General features: G+C 35.3%; 1 pseudogene; it reads right to left on the bottom strand.

Annotated features, from left to right (window-relative positions):
• Window positions 1-1,621: 1,621 nt before the first annotated feature.
• LOC145941116 (uncharacterized) lies at window positions 1,622-17,986 on the bottom strand (annotated as a pseudogene).
• Window positions 17,987-18,372: the final 386 nt, after the last annotated feature.

Genomic DNA, 18,372 nt, shown 5'->3' with positions numbered 1-18,372 from the left:
CATCTGTGTCGCGTGCGCCTCGCGCTCTCCTTCGCGAACGCCTCGCGTCATCTTGTCGCTGCGCTACCTCGCACTATCTCGCGACCGCTATCTCTCTCGCTCTTGCATATACGCCTCGCTGCATCATCTCGCTACCTCTCCATCGCCGCATCATCTCGCGACCGCTATCTCTCTCCTTCGCATGCGTCTCTCTCGCGACATCTCTCTCACGTGCGCCTCGCGCTCTCCTTCGCGTCATCTCCGTCGCATTCCCCTCTCCCCGCGAACCCCTCGCCGGCAAAGCTCCACGCGGTCTTTTGCGGATTCCTCTCTCCCCGCGGACCCCTCGCGGACCCGGCTCCAAAATCGCGGACGCCTCCCCCTCCCCGCGGACCCCTCGCGGTACATCGCGGACGCCTTCCCCTCCCCGCGGCCTCCTCGCGGACCCTAACCTCGCGGACGCCTCCCCCTCCCCGCGGACCCCTTGCGATACATCGCGGACGCCTCCCGCGTGACGTCATTCCCCCTCGCCCTGGGTTCCCTCGCCCCTCACCCCCCTCATTGTCCCTGAGTTAGAACTCTCCTAGTATACCTACTAATCCATTATCTCAAAATTAAATAAAAGTTTATCTTACTCACTGACACCGATGGACAACAGCGGAGTTGATTTTCAAGCTACGTTGTCTGTAATATACAAATATAAAATCTAAATTATAGCAGCGTTCAAATTACCCAGAAAACATTTTGCGCGCAAATACCTAGCAACTCACGTACAAAAGCGGGTCATACTGCGCAAGCAAAACTTTATCAAAGTGCGTCGTCATAGTGATAGCAAATGCTAGCACACTTTGCGCGCGATCTCATCTCGTTATAAGCATGCAAGATGAGCGCATATTCAACAAGCATATTGCACGCCTATATCACAGTATATACAGTAGCGCAACTCTCTGTCGGCGCCTTTGAAGTTAGTGTTGGCCAAAATGGAGTGCGCATGTGCGAAATAAGCGAGTTGCCCAGTAATGCCATCTAAACTTCTCTCTCGCACACTCTTGTTTGTTCTCTCTCCAACTCATTCTCTTTCTAACTCAGTCATTACTAACATATCAGAATAATATAATTTAACAAAAATAATACAAAATAGAAAGAAATAAAAATTATTATAATATGTACGTTAAAAAATAAATAAAAATTTCTAAAGCGTATCATTAATAAATAATATGAGACGTGTGTAATGTTAAAATAGACAAAGGCAAAAAAAAGAAAATATAATATATAAAAATTATTAACTATATACATTGTTATAAAAAAAATCATAGTATTATTAATTATATGTATCAAAATAATAAAATTATATATTATACAAAAATTTAATTGCACGCTAATAAGTGACAACCAGAAATAATAAAATGCAATATTTTTATAAAATAAAAAAATTATATTTATTAAATATATATTTTTGTATAATAATGTTAATATGAAGTATATAAATAAAATTTATGAAACAAAAATATAATCACATATAAAATATTTATTACAAATCACATATAAAATATTTATTACAAATCACATATAAAATATTTATTACAAATCACATATAAAATATTTATTACAAATTTTATTAATAAATAAAATTAAAAGTATTTTAGTTTTCCTAAAAATAACATGTTGATTTAATGTAGATATTCTAAAAATTACATTATATATTATATATTTATGATAAACAAAGAAATGTTTAAAAAATATTTTTATAAATATGCATATACATATATATATATATATATATATATATATATATACCTAATATCTCTATTTTTTCTTCCAAATTCTTTACCTGTCTGTACCTCAGCTACTCGATCCACCTCGATAGAAACAAGAAAGAACCTCAGAAGAGCAAAAGAGACTTTATATAAAATAATTAATAATATTATAATACATATATAATATAGTAAAAATACATATAGTAATAATCTATAAATAATGTTTTTATAAAAAATGAGATAAAATTAATTTTAATTACCGCTTTGTATACTTACTAATTATTATTCCAAATTGGCATGAGAATTATTGTCGCAATTAAAGAGGGCATTTAAATGTGTTAAGGCATTTAAATGAGACTGAGAGAGACCGAAACAAGTAAGAGTGAGTGAGAGAGGAGTTCAGATGGCACTACTGGGCAACTCGCTTACTTCGCGCATGCGCACTCCATTTTGGCCAACACAAAATCGAGTTGCGCTACTGTATATACTGTGCCTATATCTTGCATGATGCTGCAAAACTTGCGCGTGAATTGAGGGTGATATGCACATAAGTTGAAAGCAATGTGCAGATAAAATTATAAAAGCAAAAAATATATACTATCAAATTAATTACTATACAAATTTTAATATTATAATATATAAAAGCATATATACATGTATATGTTTACATAATGTTACAAAATTTATATAGCAATTTATATTAAAAATATATTTTATTATATAAACGGATCTATATAGACAGGGAATTCCATGAAAAAAAAACTTTTAATCAAAATAAAATCTTTTTTTTACATATACATAGGTATATAGTACATAATATAGTGTTCTTATTAATTAGTTAATTTGAAATTTAGGAAATAAGCTTATATAGAAGCTTATACAGAAAATTAATGAAAATTTAGAAAAAAAGCCTTATAAAACTTAACTTTAACAAAAAAAAAGGAACTTTATAAAACTTAAACTCAATTTACTTATTGTTAGAGTATTTAAAACGTAATAACAGACAATTCTTGCCTTCTTTATATAGTAATGCTACATACATGTATATTATTATTTAAATTTCTTTAATGCATACGCTGTTGATGTCGATATCTTTGTTTAATTGATCTTAATGCCTCCGATACATTCAATTTGAATTCAGCCATTGTAAATTTTAAATGTTCAGAAGCAGCATCTAAAATAATAAAAGTATACTTATTTTAATAATTACTTAAAAAATATTCGCTTTATTTAGTTATAAATTTATTATAGATTTATATATAATATATTTTGGAATATAAAAGAAATTCAAGAACAATTTTAAAATAAAGCAAACAAATTTTTCTACACACATTTGAAACTGCGCGTAAAAAGAATATATATTCTATGTCTCAATAATTATATAAGATAGATTAAAACATTTTAATTTACTTTACACAAATAAAAGCAAATAAAACAGAATTATATTTTAGAAAATTATTTTAAAGATATTTGTGGACATACCATATAAAGCTTCAATTATTCGTAGATCCGATAACTTTTCCTTTGTAGAATGATTATTATTATTATCTTTGCCTATCCATGTAAATGATACGGCTATATTTGTAGTAAAAATCTCTTTAAATGCTAAATGTATAATATCTTTTACATTTCGTCCTCCAATGGATGCAAGGTATTCCACCTATTAGAAAACATTAACATAATGAAGCATTTATTCATTAAAAAGATAAGAAAATAAAATTATCATTAAAACAAAATTATCATAAAATTATTACCATTTCAATATATTTTGCGTCGTTTGACCGATTGAATTCTAGTGCTGCTTTTCAACCGTTTGGAATGGGATTATTTTTGGTTTCTTAGGTTTATTATTTATTTTTCTATGGGAGCATTGATGTCATTCTGTAAACAGAAAAATTAAACAGTGTTAAATAATTGATGATTTTCTACAACAGAAACAAAAAATGTTTCTGAAATTCTTTATATTTCTTTTTAAATTATTATAAGAGAAAAGTATTAGATATAAACCTTAAAATTTGTTAACACATGATTCCATGTCTTATATAAAAATTTCAAAAAACGAATCAAAAATTACATTATGAAGACTATGAATTACTGGAAAAGATAGTATTGAAATAATAATTCTATATTTTTCATTTGCGCGCCAAACTGCTAGTAACACTAGTCACCGCTAGTTATAAGGACCTGTGTCCGGCCTTTATTATCTAGTTCTTTTTGCGTTCGGCTTTCCCTCCGGCCTTTTTGCTGCTGCGACTTACTTCTTGTTAAAACCACTGCTATGCAAGAGTCTGACTTCTAAATTGTGTGTAATTTCTAATTATTAATAAATAAGTATTATACCGGGTGTCCCATTTTAAAGGACCCACTCAAATATCTCAGAATATCCCCGCCCAAGGTCAAATGAATATTACTATGTTATGTCCCCCTCGAAACCCTACAACTTTTGTAGGAAACATTTTTCGATTTAACGCAGTGTTTCTGACAATGAGATATTTGAGTGGGTCCTTTAAAATGGGACACCTGGTATATGCACATCAAGTATATCATTGTTACGTCCAGACTCAAGGAAGGAAAAGTTGAAAGGAAGGACGTAACTAAATTTATCTTCGAACGACGGCAGACTATCCATCTGTTCGACCCGAACGAACGTCTGGGCCCAAATAGGTCAACGACCGCAAGGGTCGCTCTTACTCTATTTAAAGGGCCGTTCGCTCAGTGGTCCCTTTTCGGCAAGAGAATTTAATCTCTTTTGCGCAGGATGGGACCTTGTGCGATCTCGGTTTACGGGAATGAGTGGGAACGGGTTATATTAAAACAGAAACCATTTACGTTACAATTATAAATTTATTTCTAATAATGCAGCAAACAAAATTCTATACATAATGATAATATAAATAATAATTAGAGATGTTCGCTAATGAAAGTGTGAGTGTATGTGTATGGGTCGCGGGTGATACATAGATACGGAGGTCTTCAATCGGGGCAGAAAGGGGAAAGAGTTATTGTTTAGATTTTAGGGTCCCGATTGGTGGTTACAATAATTTAAACGATAATAGATATATAAAAATTGTGTCCATGTATGTGCGTGTGAGTAAGAATGCTAGTTTATGAGAGTTCGGTAATTTTGGCGGTGGAGGGGGGATAAGTTCGTAGGACAAGGTGTGCAGGGACGGCTGAAGGATATTTGCGCCCGGGAACATACCAGGGGATGATGTTATTCCTATCAGTGGTCTCTAAAAATTCTCGTAAGGCCTCGTGGTCTACGGGGCCTGGACCAATTGTGAAAGCTCCCTCAGGGACTTCTCGTATCCCTGGGAGCTGATTTATCAACCAAGCTCTAAATTGCTCGTATGAGAGCTTGGCAGGCGATTCTGATTCTTCGGAATCGTCGTCGCCGATATCTATTACTTCGAACTCCTCCGGATGTTCCCTATTTACAGAGGACGTTGGGAATGAGGGAGGAGAATCCTCGAGGATGTTGAGGGAGCCGGAGACGGAGATCTAGGTGGATCAGGGCGTTCGGGAGAAGTAGGGGGAAGAAAGGGAGAAGGGCTCCGCGGAGAATCGGCGTCCACAGAGGAAACAGAGGAGTGAGGGGAAGGGGCCCGCTGAGGTATAGCGGGTTCGGGAGAAAGAGGAGAAGGAGTTCGCGGGGAGTCGAAAAGTTCTGCAGAAGCAGAGGTAGCGGGGGACGGTATCAGCGAGGTTTCTGTACGTTCGGGTGAGGAAATAGGAGAGACCGTAGGGTAATATGTATTGGTTGTCTCTGTGTGAATCGGTGTGTTAATTTTATTTAAGGAGCCGAAGGTTTCGCCCGCAGCCAGACTCCGTGCCAACGTTTTCCTTAATATTCCTATTACGCCGGTTTCGCGCCAATTTAGCCGCGATTCGCGAGGGTCGTCTCCTTGGATTTTCCACTACGAGAGTGAACAATAAAATAACCGGACAAGAAGAGTACTTACTGAAAAATAACTCTGGGAGTTCTTGTAAGAGAAAAAAAGGGATATATATATATATTTATTTTTATATAATTTTGATATTTTAAATATTTAATAATTTAGTTAGTTATTTTATTACTTATTTGTTCGTTCAAGAGAGAGAGAGAGAGAGAGAGAGAGAGAGAGAGAGAGAGAGAGAGAGAGAGAGAGAGAGAGAGAATAAATCACGGATTGCTCCGCTATCGCGGGAAATCCAGAGTGATTTCGAGAGATAGAGAGGAGATGGTAGAAATCACGGATTGCTCCGCTATCGCGGGAAATCCGAAGTGATTTCAAAAGATAAGGGGACGATAGAAATCATGGATTGCTCCGCTATCGCGGGAAATCCACAGTGATTTCGAGATATAAGGAGATGAAAGAAATCACGGATTGCTCCGCTATCGCGGGAAATCCGAAGTGATTTCAAGAGAGAGAGAGAGAGGGGGGTAAGGATGGAGGGAGAAAAGACAGTTTTTCAGAGTTAGAATTAAACAAGGATAATAAATTAATAAATCAAAAAGGAAAACAATTATAATTTAATTGAAGTCCCAGAATTATTTTTAAGTATAAGGGTGGAGATGTAGCACGCTTGATAAATTTACTACTTATGGAGTGCGCTGATAAAAATATCCAGAACAGAGTTGCGTCGAGTCAAGCGCTTCAAGGTGGAGGTCTCACTTGCAGTGTATCCGGTAGTTGTATTTCCGGTTTTGTGAACTCGCTATTGTTCACTGCCTCTCGCTGTCGCACTTAATTCTGTTCTCACTCACACACAAAACGAGCGTCGAAACTTGAGTTCGAGTGAGGCCGAATTTGAAATGATAGTGTTCGAAAAGGCCGAAAAGGTCTAAGTATGAGGCCGGATAAGTCGTGTGCGAAAAATTATGCTCAAGAGTCCGGAGTAAAATCTGCTCTCCCGAGGGATGTCGCGGGTATATAAACCTTCTTGCTCCTCGTCTCCATTGGTTTATTAACATTTCCTGACGAATAGGAAATTTTTCAATGACGCCCTTTAGGTCCCGGAGGCGCCTCTTTTAATTTTACAATTGTCGTGACTGGTCAGGGCTTTGTTTAGGCCCTTATGTTTCGACCAATGGAGAATTTGTTGCTATCAAGTGTAGTTGATATGTTTATTACCCTCTCGGTCTTATCTTATGCAGATATCGCGTAACGACGATCCGTCAGCCGAGAATTGTTTAGAATCGTTTATCGTTGTTAGTCTTTCTTCTAAAATTTTATTAGTCTTCCCAACTGTTGGTTTTGTTTAGAGAACTGTCGACTAGTTTAACTTCTTAGAATATGATAAGTTACAGCTTTAATTTTGTGAGTTGATCTGTATGTATTTTTTTATTTTTACGATGAAGCTGTCTCGAGATATGTTTGCATCGCCTGTCAGATCGTCGGTTTATCTGCGCGACTGTGATATTTAAAATATCGCCTTGCGTTCTCCGAAAGAAAAGAATCGTGGAGTCCACAGGACGTAACGATTCTTTACTATTATTATTCAACTATCTCAGCATATGTTTTCCTCGCTTATCAGTTCATAGTTTATTTATCCGTCTGCGATATTTCGAATATCGCTTTGTGTTCTCCGAAAGAAAAGAATCGTGGAGTCCACAGGACGTAACGATTCTTTACTATTATTATTAAACTATCTCAGCGTATGTTTTCCTCGCTTATCAGATCGCAGTTTATTAGTGCAGCTGCAATATTTCGAATATCGCCTTGCATTCTCCGAAAGAAAAGAATCGTGGAGTCCACAGGACGTAACATCATTAATATCATCAGGTTATGGGCCCAGACACAGTGAACTGGACGGAATTCATTCTTTAGTAAAATTTGGTTACATTAAGAGGTTAGTGTACTCTCGAGTCGCAGATTATCCTGGGAAGATAAGTACAAAGTGCTACAAGAAACAGAAAGATACAGAATTCCTCTATTTGACTGTACTAATTACGACAACTGGAAGTACAGAATGGAAATACTATTGAGAGAATTGGAACTGGAAGAACACGTAGAAATTTCACTAACAATATTGCTGAACGCCCATGATGTAAGGATAGTACAATCTGACGCAGAAGAGAAAAGGAGAGAAAAACAGATTAAAGCAGTGGAAATCAAAAGAACAGATCGTAAGTGTGTCTCACAAATTATTCAACGTATCGCTGACAGTCACTTAGAGTATGTGAAAGATAAAGAAAATGCATACGATATCTGGAATACATTATTTAAAACTTTTGCGCGTAAAAGCATGGCAACACAGTTATTTTTGCGGAAAAGACTTCTTTTGTTAAAATTTAATAGTCTCAAAGATTCACTAAGCAATGATTTTTTGATTTTTGACAAACTCATTCGAGAATTGAAGGCTGCCGGTGCTAGTCTCGAAGAAAATGACATTGTCTGTCATTTATTGCCCACATTGCCACCAGAATATGACCAAGTCGTGACGGCGCTGGAAACAATTACGGGCGATAATTGAAAGGTACCATTTGTAAAAAATCGACTCCTGGACGAAGAAGTTAAGCAAGTAAACGGCGAGAAGAAAATCAGTCACAACGAAGGAAAATCATCAACAGCATTTCGTACAAAAACAAGAAAATTTACCAAAGGAAAGCAGGTTTCAGGCGGAGATGGAAGTTTTCCGTTTAGGTGCTATACTTGTGGAAAATATGGACATAAAAGTGTGAATTGTCCAGATGCCGAAGAAAGTCAAGGAAATAATCAGAGATAATTATCAAATGAAAAAATTAGGAAACAAGAAGTTTACAAAGGCAAATGCTGCAATGAATTCCGAAGAAACTGAAGAAGAAGAGGATGCATTCTGCTTTCTAGCACAACCTGGACATACAGGGAACAGCTGTCTGAATTGGTTCTTGGATTCAGCAGCAACGGAACATTTAGTAAGTGAAGAAGTCGAACTTGACAACGTCAAACCACTAAAGAGAAATCTTAGAATAAAAGTTGCTAAGACGGGAATTGTTATGAAAGCAACGAAAGTCGGTGAAATAACAGCTGTAAGCGAGATAAATGGAAAAGACGTACTTATAACAATAAAGAATGTTTTTGTTGTACCTGATCTTGATTCCAATCTGATGTCAGTTAGCAGACTGGAGGAGAAAGGTTTCTCGATACTATTTCAAGATGGAAAAGGAACAATCTCAAAAAAGGGTGAAATTGTAGCTATAGCTCATAGAAATTTAAATCGTGTATACCCTTTAAATTTCCGCAAATATGAAGGAAAAGCGTATTTAACAAGTGGAATGAAAATATGGCATGAAAGACTCGGCCACTTGAGCTATGAAAACATGAAGAAACTCCAAGGACAAATTGAAGGAATGGATTTTAAAATAAATCGATCATCAGAAGTTTGCAGTATTTGTATGAAAGGAAAATTAACTAAACTGCCACATAATAGTCATCGTAGACGCACCATAAGGCCGTTGCAGCTGATACATAGCGATGTCCTGGGACCGATTGCACCAGCATCTCGTGAAGGTGAGAAATATATAATTACGTTCATTGATGATTATACTCACTTTACAGCCTGCTATATTATGAAACACAAATCAGAGGCGTTTAAGTACCTGAAAATTTATGAAGCAATGGTGACACCCATTTTGAACGAAGAATAAGCAGATTTCGATGCGATAATGGAAGAGAATATGTGTCAAAAGAAATAGAAGAATTTTTCAACAAAAAAGGTATCCAATTTGAGTTTACAATCCCATATACTCCAGAACAGAATGGCGTCGCGGAACGCATGAATAGGACTATCTGTGAAAAGGCAAGGTGCATGTTGCTTCATTCAAAATTACCGAAATCTCTTTGGTCGTATGCTATCCAAACTGCAGTATACATTACTAATAGATGTCCTACAATTGCATTAAATGGAAAACTACCTGCTACATTCTGGTTTGGACATGAACCCAATTTTAAAAAACTAAAAATGTTTGGTTGCGTGGCCTATTTACATTTATCAAAAGAAACTGTTGCAGGAAAATTTGATTCAAGAGCGCGAAAATGTTATATGATCGGATATTGCACCAACGGATATAAGCTGTGGTACCCAGAAGAAGACAAAGGCCTGTCAGATAGAGATATAATCTTTGAAGAAACAAGATTTAAAGTAAACTTAGACGATGAGTCTATAATCACGCACGAAAAAGAACGCGATGAGGATCTAAATTCGAAAGAAAATACAAGTGAAGAAGAAGAAGAAGCAGATAATGCAGCAGAAGTGTTAGAGACTGAAGCAGAAGAAGGACAACCTCGTCGGAGCTCACGTCAAAGGAAAACACCAGCGTGGCACGAAGATTATGCAATCATAGCAATGAATGCAGAATGCTATGTTGAAGATGTTCCAGAAGCTTTCGATGAAATACAATCAAGATTTGATAAAAAGGAGTGGTTTCATGCAATAGATGAAGAACTGAAAGCCTTAAAGGAAAGCAACACTTGGATGCTATGTAAATTACCAGAAGGCAAAAAGGCAATCAAGAACAGATGGGTGTTCAAGGTCAAAAGAGATGAAAACGGAATCAAAGAGTGCTACAAGGCAAGGTTGGTAGTAAAAGGATGCTCACAACGTAAAGGTTTTGATTATGATCAAACCTATGCTCCGGTTGCCCGTTTGACCACTTTAAGAACCTTACTAAATGTGATAAATGAAGAAGATCTGTATACGAGACAGCTGGACGTCAAAAATGCATTTTTGTATGGAAAACTAAATGAAGAGATCTATATGGAAGCTTCCGAAGGCATAAAGAACAAAGAAGGTTTAGTATGTAAGTTAAATAAAAGTCTTTATGGATTGAAACAAGCGCCTAAAACTTGGAATGATACGTTTGATAATTTTACTAAAGAATTAAGTTTTAAAAAATCGCAAGCAGATTCGTGTTTATATTTGCTAGAAACCAAAGATTTTAAAATTTATCTTTTATTATACGTTGACGATATAATTGTAGCTGGAAATAAAGCAAATAAAATATTAGAAATAGTTGTCGCCCTACAGAAAAGGTTTAAAATGAAAGATTTAGGAGAATTAAAATCGTTTTTAGGAATAAAAATCACTAAATTTGAGAACGGGTTATTTTTAAGTCAAGAAATTTATTTAAAACGTCTGTTAAAGCGATTTAATATGGAAGACTGTAAGCCGGTTAAGACGCCGATGGAAACAAAATTTATTAATGATAATAATCAACAAATAGGCGATCATAAACCGTATCGCGAACTAGTCGGTTGTCTGATGTATTTGACTCAAACTACTAGACCAGATTTATGTTTTGCAGTTAACTATTTCAGTAGGTTTCAGAGTGATCCATCCGAATCTCATTGAAAAGGCCTTAAAAGGATCTTGCGTTACATTCAGGGTACAATAAACTATGGTCTACTTTACAGCCGGTCGAATAAAAGAAATGAGGAAATTTAACCGTGTACTCGGATGCAGATTGGGGAAACGCAGAGGATAGAAAATCCACATCAGGATTTTTGTTTCAGTTGTATGGAAACACAATTTGTTGGTCCACTAGAAAGCAAAATACTGTAGCAATGTCCTCCACTGAGGCCGAGTACATATCCTTAGCTATGTCTGCTTCTGAATATCTGTGGCTTAAAGTTCTGCTGAAAGATTTCAAAATTTGTTTTAAAGAGCCTGTAATATTTTATGAAGATAACAAATCTTGTATTGATACTTTACACAAATGGGAACATAAACGTTTAAGACATGTCGATATAAAATACAATTTTGTAAAAGACTTAGTTAAAAAGGAGGAGATTAATGTCAAATATTTACAGTCAAAACAACAAATCGCAGACATCTTTACAAAATCACTGAGCGGAGATATTTTTGTAACACTGCGTGAAAAGTTAGGCCTAAAACAAGTTTGTATGCAATAGCTATTAAGCCATATAAAATTAAGGCGGAGTATTGAAATAATAATTCTATATTTTTCATTTGCGCGCCAAACTGCTAGTAACACTAGTCACCGCTAGTTATAAGGACCTGTGTCCGGCGTTTATTATCTAGTTCTTTTTGCGTTCGGCTTTCCCCCCGGCCTTTTTGCTGCTGCGACTTACTTCTTGTTAAAACCGCTGCTATGCAAGACTCTGACTTCTAAATCGTGTGTAATTTCTAATTATTAATAAATAAGTATTATATATGCACATCAAGTATATCATTAATATCATCAGATAGGAAAAAGTATCATAAACATAACTTAGTTAACATGCAAAAAAGAATATTTTAAAAAATTGTAAAAAAATTGAATTACCTGAATTCTCTCATTACGTCTTTCATACATTCCATTACTTGCATTTTAATAACATTTATAATATCAGTATTTCCCTGCAGAGTATTTTGATGACATGTTACAGTGGGATTAAGATGCTCACGATTTGAAGTGAGTGTATCATTAGACTGTGTATTATAAGTGACATTATTATAAACCGGAGCTGATGATAGTAAAGTCAATGAAGGCTGGGATTCACATGAGGATGAATAAGATTGAGGTGAAGGTGATGTATAAGATTGAGGTGAAGGTACAGGTGTATAAGATTGAGAACTTGAAGACGATTCAATTGCACTTTCAAAAAGTGTCATGTTTTGATTATGTGTTATTGATTCTCTATTATGATGTGGTATATAATCAATATTATTTGTTATTGAAGTTAATGGTGAAATATGAGATGCCGATGATACTGGCAAACATTCGTATGATGAAAAATGTTTAGTCGCATTTTGACAAGATGTTCCTATATTTTCGGTAGAATGCTCCTCTGTATTATTATTCTTTCTTTTATAATATTTATTATGTATTTGTCCAGTATCGTTCATTGACGTAGTCGATAAAGTCTGAGATTCAGATAATGTTTGAGAATTTGTAAATAATGGCTGTTTAATTGTTGAAGAACATGAAGGTTGAGATATTATAGATGAAGTTACTGATGTCGCTGAAAAATTATTGTGAGATATTGGAGTTGTTGTACAGCCAAAAGGCTGAAACATTGGTGTTGAAGTTGCATTAGAAAATGATGAATTTATTTGTATTCTATTTGGATCTTGATTTCTCAATACTGAAGATTGATTTCCTGGTACTACTAAAGATTGATCTCCTGGTGATATTAAAAATTAATTTTTTGATAATACAGAGGATTTATCTCTCAGTGATATTGAAGATTGATGTTCCGGTGATAATGAAGAATTTAATGCAAATTGTTGAGATGCAAATGGTTGAAAAATATGTGGAGATGACGTAGATACTGATCTGTGTAGATATAATGCAGATTGAATTGATTGTTCTGCTGAAGGAACAGCCGGTGATAATATTGATGAGGGAGATGGTGATGAGATTGTAGTTGCATATGCACTGTTCATTGCTCTCTTTTTAACCAATTCTTGATTCTCATATTGTGATAAATTCTTTCGAATATCACTGATCTCATCAGTTACAGTTGTGTTTTTTTGCTCTTTATATTTATTGTTAGTGTAATGATGTAGGCCCGTTTATTAATTAAAAAACAAGAGAACTCACTGAAGTTCTTTATTAATACCGAGTCGTTGTCGGGGAAGGCCTCTTGGCCGTTGCGCCCTCTGGCTTTTGCCGTTTTATAAAAGAGGGGTTACTTTTTAAATTAAAATAAATCTATTACGATATTACAATACCCTCCTCCTAAGTTCATAAAACAGGAATTAAAGCTTAAAAGTGGGACAAAATAAAATGTGTAACGCGTTCTTAAAACTATACTTAAACTAAAAACTATTCATTAATTTCGGGTGGTTATTTAAGGGCTATAACGTTCAGGTTTCTTGCGCAATCTGCTACTTTTGGAACTTTTAGCAATAGGCTGTTTGCTAGTGTTGTCATCATTGCTGATAGCGTCTTCGTCATCGTGATGATGATTGGATTTACTCATCATCTTATTTTCGACATTCTGCCTGTGTTTTTCAATGTCGGGAGTGGCAGGAAGAGCAGGTTGCAGTGTGTTATCATTATTGTGACTGATTATTATTGGGATTCTATTATCTGTTTCATTGACGCTTACATTTAATTCTTTGCGTAAGTTGGGAGTGCAATCGTTATTGGGAGTTGCTGCTAATAACTGATCTAGATGTCTTTTCCAAATTTCACCAGTCTCAAGTTTAACTAAATATATGCGAGGGCCTAATACTTCTGTGATTACAGCTGAGGCCCAGGTTTTTTTGTTCAGTGTTCTATAATCACGTACCAAAACTGAGTCTCCTTTAAATCTGATGTCATGAGCTCCGCTGTAGTGTTCTTGTTGACGTTCTATTTGCTTCTTCTTGAAGGTTGGCTTTTTTAGATCCAATAAAGTTCTGATGTTGCGGTTGAACATTAGTTTGCATGGGGCTTCTCCAGTCACACAATGAGGTGTTGTTCTATAAGCAAATAAGAATCTGTTGAGAAGGCTTCTTAAAGAAGTTGATCTGTTTTTATGATCTTTCATTGCTTTGGCTAATGCAGTCTTGAATGTTTTTACAAAGTTCTCAGCAGCACCATTTGTTGATGGATGAAATGCTGGTGAAGTTTTGTGTTTGATGCTATTCTTCGCACAGAATGCTGCAAATTCTTTTGAAGTGAACTGCGTACCGTTGTCTGTAACTATTTTCAACGGTAGTCCAAAGTGAGCAAATATCTCTCTTAATGCTTCTATTGTAGAGAGAGCATCCGTATTCTTCATTATTATGACTTCCGGCCATTTGGTATAGGAGTCGACACATACTAAAAACATGTGGCCTTTGAATGGTCCCGCATAATCGAGATGTATTCTTTCGAATGGTTTTTTGGTTTGCGGCCACTTTATCAGAGAAGCTTTTTCGGGTTCAGCCCTGAATGACTTGCATATTTCACAACTCTTGACTAAGTGTTCGAGATCTTGATCCATGTTTGGATACCAGAAGTAAGATCTCGCTAAGTGCTTGAGTTTTGTGATTCCAAAATGGTTTTCGTGAAGTTGGTTTAATAACGTTGTTCTTATTTTTTCGGGTAGAACTATTCTATACCCCCACATCAAGATACTTTGCTCTGTTGTAAGCTCATTCTTACGAATATGGAATGGCTTGAGGTTCTCTTCAATTTGTGAAGGCCATGTATCATCATTGATGTAAGTTATTATGCGACTTAATAGGGGATCTGTTCGCGTTGCTTCACGTATTTGTAGATATTCCAGAGGAAGTTTGTTTTGCATGAAGTGTAAATATTCAATATTTGAATCTTCTTCTATTTCTGTGGTGGGTAATGGTAAACGGGATAAACCATCAACTCCTCCATTTTCGGTGCCTTTTACATATTGCAGCTTATAATTGAAATCCGATAAAAATATAGACCATCGCTGTAATCGACCAGCTGCCATTACTGGAATGCCTTTTTTTTCACCGAATAATGCTAATAGCGGTTTGTGGTCTGAGGCCAGTGTGAAACGTTGTCCAATGAGGTATTGACTAAATTTTTTTACACCCCAATAAACAGCTAGTGCTTCTTTGTGAATTACAGAATATCCTTTTTCTGCTTTAGATAGACTTCTCGAAGCGTAAGCTATGGGTCGTTCCGTTTCATTTGGATAAACGTGTAATAGTACAGCTCCAATTCCATGTTGCGAGGCGTCACATGCTAATTTTATTGGGAGGTTTGGATCGTAGTGAGCAAGCACGACTTTAGACATTAATATTGATTTAGCTTTTTTGAAGCTATCTTCACAGTTGTGACTCCATTGAAATTTAACATTTTTTTTTAATAGCTGATATAGCGGTTCTAACGTTTCTGGTAGGTTGCGGATAAATCGTCCATAATAGTTCACCATACCCACAAAAGCACGTACTTGGGTAACATCGCTTGGTCGAGGTGCTTCCGCAATGGCTTGAACTTTTTTAGGATCCATATGCAGTCCTTTAGCATCGATGACATGTCCTAGGAAATATAAGTTGTCTTTAAAAAATTCACATTTATCCAAGTTTAATTTAAATCCTGCTTTGCTGACTCGAGTTAGAACTGCTCTTAAATTGGATAAATGTTCTTCTTCAGTTTTTCCTGTAATGAAGATGTCGTCTATGTATACTGCTACACCTTTTAATCCTCTAAGTATATTTTCTGCTTTCATTTGAAATATGGCACTTGCAGGTTTTGTGCCAAATGGTAAGCGATTTACAAGAAATATGCCTTTATGTGTACTCCAGGCCAATAATTCACGCGTGCTTTGATCTAATAACAATTGGTTGAATGCGTTCTTGAAATCTAATTTGGTGAATTTTTGTCCTCCTTGAACAGCCGCGAACATTTCTTCAATTCTGGGTAATGGATAATTAACATCTTCCAGATGTGGGTTAACGCTTAAGCTGTAATTAGCACATAGTCTCAGTGTTTTATTGGCTCTCAACACTGGGACTAATGGTGTGCCCCAATGTGAATGTTCTACTTTAGTAATAATTCCTTGTTTCTCTAATTTGATTAGCTCTGCATCAACTAGATCACGAAATGCAAACGGAATAGGCCTTGGTTTGCAAAAAACAGGAGCTACGTTTTCTTTAATTTTTAACTGAACAGTTTCATGCTTATATGTACCAATTTTATTATCAAAAACACTTGCGTACTCTGTCAATAACGATTGCAGACTCATCTTATTCTTAATATTTTTATCGCAATTAAAATCTATTGTTAGTAATTTTATTTGAAAGTTTTTGAACATCTTAAACGCTAACATTAAATCACGACGTAATAATGGTCTACAATTACTTTTTACTATTAGTAATCTAGCAGGTACGGAATGTTTACTTAAAGTTGCTGTTACTTGAATTTCATCTACTGGAGTGATAATATTACCATCATACATTTTTAACTTTATTATTGAAGATTGCAACGGAATGTTTTTGAATTCTTCCTGATATAATTTGTGTGCAATACAGACATGCTCGCTCCAGAATCTACTTCCATTATAATAGGTTTATTATTTATTTTAATACTGACTTTTAGCGGTTCAATAATTGATTGGTTGCCTTGTAGGTTAAACATTTCCGTAGCCTCTTCTGACGTTTCTGACTTTTGTGACTGATCAATAATTTGTGGAAGTTTGTGCCTTTTTGCACGCTTTAGCTATGTGACCCAATTTATATATCATTACAGTTTTTACATTTATACTTTTTGTACCTGCAATTGGAAAAATCATGATTAGTATTATTACATGCGTAACATTTAGGTTGAGCCACCGATGAGGAAGAACTTTTTGATTCATTTTTGGTAGATGCACTTGTTGATTTCTTTTTGTATTTATTTTGTTTCTTTAGTTTGGCATCGAATTTATGAATGGAAGCAGACGTTTCATTTAAAGCGATTTCCTTTTTTAATGCCAGTTCCAATAACTCTTGTATTGTTTTTGTTTCGGCTTCTTCACATAATCTGTCTAAAATCTTTCCTGCAAATAATCCACTAATGAAACGATCTCGTAATATGCTATTTAAATTGTTACCAAAATTGCATAAAGCAGCTAAGCTTTTGAGGCGTGCAAAATATTTGGCGATTGATTCATCCCGATTTTGTTGCACCTTGTAGAATTCTATACGTTTTCGCCAAACTGAAGTTCTGGGAGAAAATTGTGTGTCTAACATATTGCACAATTCGTTGAATTCTTTTGACTCTGGTAAATCTGGATCACATAGATCACTTAGTGTGCGATATACTGACTTAGAAATTGATGTGAGCAGGACAGCCACTTGTCTGTTGTCTTGTACATTATTGGCTACATAATATTGTCCCAAACGTTGCCGATACAGTTTCCAGTCATCTCCTTCTTCATAAATTTCTAATCTGCCTATATTTCCGACAACAACTACAGAAGATTGCGTCATGGTGTGGAGAACAGAATAAAATTTAACCTTAAAGTTGTCTTGTCTCAAGTATTAATATTCAGTGCTTATCACTGTTGAGACTGTGTTTAAAATGAAACAGTACTATGTATGGGCCTTTAAAGCATGACTATCCAATTGTGCCTCGTTGCCAATTTGTAATGATGTAGGCCCGTTTATTAATTAAAAAACAAGAGAACTCACTGAAGTTCTTTATTAGTACCGAGTCGTTGTCGGGGAAGGCCTCTTGGCCGTTGCGCCCTCTGGCTTTTGCCGTTTTATAAAAGAGGGGTTACTTTTTAAATTAAAATAAATCTATTACGATATTACAGTTAGTTGATTCCTTTTCACTGTCAGAAGATTCAGTAGTTTCATAACGTGAAGGTTTTTTTTATATTTTCTCTCTTAGGTCGTTTATTCATATTGATTTATATCTGTAAAATAAAAATATTTTATTATCATATAAACTTTGGCAAAAATAATTTTATCATAAGGTAACAAAAAACATGATAAAGCACAGACAGTTTATATCACTCATTTTCAACTAAAGTTTCAATAAAAGAAAAGTTCTATTCATTGTCAGATTTATATAATATATAGCCAATATGTAAAGTGTATCACACTCACATACACAAACACACACACACACACACACACACACACACACACAATGCATAAAACTTAAAATTATTATTATATGTGAAAATATGTTAGACTAATTGCATTTTTATACATCATGTATGTTGAAAGTTACTTACATTGTTTTTAAACTCACCATATAATCAATGAATCTCTATAATTATAACAA

This window comes from Prenolepis imparis, unplaced genomic scaffold (genome assembly GCF_030444845.1).
Source record: "Prenolepis imparis isolate NDT839.2.m4 unplaced genomic scaffold, iyPreImpa1.0 SCAF_9, whole genome shotgun sequence".
NCBI classification, from domain to species: Eukaryota; Metazoa; Arthropoda; class Insecta; order Hymenoptera; family Formicidae; genus Prenolepis; species Prenolepis imparis.
The sequence above is the reverse complement of the archived record's forward strand: the minus strand, read 5'-3'. Positions and strand labels throughout refer to the sequence as shown.